The sequence below is a fragment of the Agrilus planipennis genome, unplaced genomic scaffold (assembly GCF_000699045.2).
Source record: "Agrilus planipennis isolate EAB-ADULT unplaced genomic scaffold, Apla_2.0 scaffold12, whole genome shotgun sequence".
Lineage (NCBI taxonomy): Eukaryota > Metazoa > Arthropoda > Insecta > Coleoptera > Buprestidae > Agrilus > Agrilus planipennis.
In genome coordinates, this window is record NW_020439003.1 from 790,309 (window position 1) to 794,783 (window position 4,475).

Here is a 4,475-nt window from a genome sequence, read left to right on the forward strand (position 1 = left end):
TGCTACATTTTAGGATTACGTATGCTCCAACAAGGTCCACTTGTGTGGATATCTACTTGCTGAAAACGAATCCCGGCGTAGCCAACCTCAACGTGATAGGCACGTTAGCTTAATCGAATAAAATAATTCGAAGTGGTCTGTATATTATAATAGTGTTTCACCCATGGCAGACACATTGCTGTAGAATCACATAAAATAAGTCATTTATAATTTTCAGAATGGCCTGAAGGCCATTCCTCGTACGTAGTTCAAATGTTACTCACTATTTACGAGAAACCCTGTATATTTTATAGCGTAAAATTTTATCTTTATGATATCGCTTTGCTAAAAGTAATTGTTAATTAATTTTGCTATCAGAAAACTATCGAGTATTTTGATTTCCTCGTAACTGGAAAAAAAAATGAAGATATGTGTTTCCGAGAACACAAAAGCTTTTTGTAAAATATCGGATGTATAGATTTATTAAAAATGTTTTTGTAATTATTTTCAATAATAATTCTGCAACACTGGCTGGTGGTAATGATCTGTTTGTGAAATTATAATTTGTACTGGCGGCAAACGTAGAAAGTCTACCGATAAGCTTCTGTAATTTTTGCGATATACCAGTGGTGGCTAGCAGATAGGTAATGTACACATTTTACGACTTTCAACCGGCAGGTGAAGATAAATAATCCAGTTGTAGTTTCCAGAAGTTCTGTCGCCATGCTACAATGCATACGGGATTAGATATGGGACGAGGACGTGCTCATTTAGAAATAAACTTTTTCAAATAGGAATGTAGGAAATGCAGCTCTGTTGTAATTTTCAACACTACTTGTATATTTACAGATTGCTAAGAAATTCTGTATTTAGTTTCCCCAGTATGATCTGTAGATATCGAGTAGATAATAACAAATTATTACAGATTTTGACAAATTAACCGTTGATTGAGATTGAGCTTGAGGCTGTCTAGTAGACGGTATCATTGGTATAGGGTGTAGTGCATAGTCTAAAGTGGAAACTCCTGTAAAGTGGTAAAGTATTTGAAATAAATTTTCATCCTACGCATTAATTTATTTTTATCAGAAACGTGACAAACTATATAAAGAAAAAAAAATCATTTTCCTTTTATGCGACACTCTTATTTCCAAATATAGAACTTCTGTTTACTCATTTGTGGGATTACTTTACTAATAAACAAATACAATCTATTGTTAAACATAAAACGTGCGCCACATAATCTTACAAAGATTGTTGTGATGTTTTAACTACGAATTGATTTACTTATAATTCATCATCATCATAAGGTCATCAGTCCTAAGACTGGTTGGACACGTACCTCCAGCCACATCCTTAACTATTTGCGAAGAGTAATCTAATCTAGGTCTACCTCTACCCCTCCTAACTTCTGTTTCTGCCTCTAATATGTCTCTGACTAGACCTTCATGCCTGAGAAGGTGTCCTACCAACTTATCTCGCCTATTTTTTATTGACTTCCATAGAGTCCTCTGTTCTCCTATTCTTTCCAATACCTCTTCATTTCTAACCTTTTCTATCCACCGCCTGTAACACCACATTTCGAACGCTTTTAACCGTTTCTTTTCCGCCGCTCCCACTGTCCATGTTTCACACCCGTACAACGCCGTGCTCCAAACATACACCTTTAACAACCTTTTTCGAATTTCTAAAGCATAGAAGTGACTTCTTTTTATTAAAGGCGACACGACCCTGCGCTATCATCTGCTTTATATTCCTACTACTCTTTCCATCCTCACTTATCTGACTTCCTAGGTATCTAAAATCAGCCACTTCTTCTAATTTTTCGTCTCCTATNAGGTATCTAAAATCAGCCACTTCTTCTAATTTTATAATATTTTATTTTATTTTCTTACTTATAATTAGTACCGTTTTTTTATGAGTAGCTTAGTGTGTCAGGGTTTATGGTTTAAGTCGAAGTATTAGTGATGAAGTGCATAACTCATTGTGAACAAACTATCATTATTTCTCGCATATATCATCTGAAGCTTTGAGTCTACTAATTCGTCATCTCTATTGCCTTCTACTTCTATTAATATCCACCAATTAATATTAAACGCGATTGAATATCTACATTACGTATAAGGTGAAGGCAGGTCAATTGAGGAACGGTTTCTTATACTCGATTCAAATTTGACCGGGGTTCATTTGAAAATCAACAGGTGTCAACACAATGTACCGTCACTGTTACTGACCATTGTCTCGCCCACGATTAATTCTTAGAGTATTGTTATTAGAAATCGAGGTGTTAGGACACACCTACTGACGTGCCGTTTCCCTTGTTAATTTCCGAGGTAAGGGCGGAATCTTATTAAAAACAAGAGTGTCGATGGCCTTTTCGAGCGTGCAAAATAAACGCTATATTTTACTGTCTCGAAATAAAAATCTCTGGTCATGTAATGCATGTTCGCCAATGCGCGTGTGTGTGAGTAGAGTACGAACGAATATTAGTCGGTGAAAATAGAAATGCTCGTCCTGGATCTACATGAGGTGCGGCCGTCAGATATTATTAATAGTCAAGCCCTTAGTAGCTACTAAGTACCCTACTAAGTACTATCTACTAAGATGCCACTAAATGTGTCGTATTAACGGCTGTCATTTTAAATGCTACTAGATAATAGAATGGTTTGCATCGTAACGATTTCACAACGCTGTCATTCTGTATGTTCAAAGACTTTTGATAACTTGAAAGCTCCAAATTTTTTTGTGACCGATATCGTAACTGACTGACTCACAATAACATTAAGACTGTATTAAATAAATCGCCACCTACCGTAAGGTCATCAGTCCTAAGAGTAGTTGGACACTGACCTCCACTCTTTCCTATCCTTAGCTATTCTTTATACCTGAAAAGGTCCTACTAACCTATCTCGCTTATTGACTTCCATAGAATCCTCTGTTCTCCTATTCTTTCTATTACCTCTTCATTTCTAACCTTCTCTATCCACTGTATCCCGTTAAATAAATATGGAAATTATAAGTGAGCAAGCAGAGAAAGAAACAATTTAGTTACTTGGGTTACTTTAAGTTAAGTCGTAGTAAAACTGAGCGAGGTAATACTGGTTAAAAGCAGGAAACACAATCGTAACAACGCAGAGATTGTGGAAAACGACCAAATAAACCAAAAAGAGTTAACGAATTTGAGTCACTTTTGGGTTCATTTATAATTATGGAACGATCAAAATCGCTTACTGAGGTTCTTTTCCTTCCTTATTGTACATTACTATTTTCTACAGAACTTAGTAAATCATAAATGGGACTGGCCGAAGATGTGAGTTGCTACAAGCTTAAAATCTACTGGTTACTTCTTGATGTTACTTTCATGCTATAGAATCTAGATATCATCTAGTATTATCTCAGGTTGATTGATCGTACTTAATTGTAAGAGTTCCGAAATATATTGATCTCAATCAAGAACACGTAACAGTTTGACGGAGTTTTCACTGTGAAGTGATGATCAAACCAGGTTCAGGTGGTCATAAAGTAATTACAGTCCTGAAACAAGAAACCAGAGTAAAATAGAACGATACACTACAGGCCATATTCATGCATCAAGTAAATGGCAATATGTTACCATTTAGACTACATATGGTGACATATCGAATCTAGGGATATTTGCCACAATGAAAATGTAAAAAGCTTATATTGGTGGAAATTAGCCTCTTCCAGGAATCGTCACAATAAGTGAGTTACAGTGGTTAGGGAGAGGTAGACGAGTTGAAAATGATAGAGGAGTCCTTAGAATATCCCTGCTTCGTCATTCACAATCCAAAAGTATTCAAGGAAAAGCTTGGACAAAGGCAGGTGGACACGGAATCGCGAAATTGAATTAGTGCTATTCCGAGCGCTAATGTGTGACCTTAAAACAGGAGGGCTGTATACATAAGTGATAAGCACGTAAACCAGTAAAGAAACATTCAGTTTAGCAAGATTGTTTTTGCCAGTAATTCATTGGTACTACCTGTGGTGTGCTAACGAGAGCTAATAAGTTTGATATCGAAATATGCATCAGGTAGTTTAATAAAGTTGCTGACTAAGAACTGAACCTTCTTTCCACTTGCGATGTATTTTTTGTATGAAAATTTTCTTTTTAAAATTGTGTTGTAATTATGTTAGAAAATTCTGTTACTCTAATTGAGGCTCTTGATGTAGAAGTTTTCTAGCTCAAAAAGTGGACGTTGACTGTCTGGAAGTTTTCTTTTGCACGAGAAAATTGAGTTAGTATAGTTTAAGTGAAAACTGCCCTTCCCCTCTCCAGTTTCTTGGTACGTGTTGGAAAACGTGGCGGTACATTTTCTTAAGCTTACACAGACTTCGTTTTCGTCGCTACAACTGATAGCAACACGCGAAAATTTATTTGTAAATATGTCGTATATACTTCTGCTACCCTTTTTATATTTAGGTACGTGATAAATAACAAGTAACAACCCGATGGATTTTTAAATAGATTTTCATTTTTA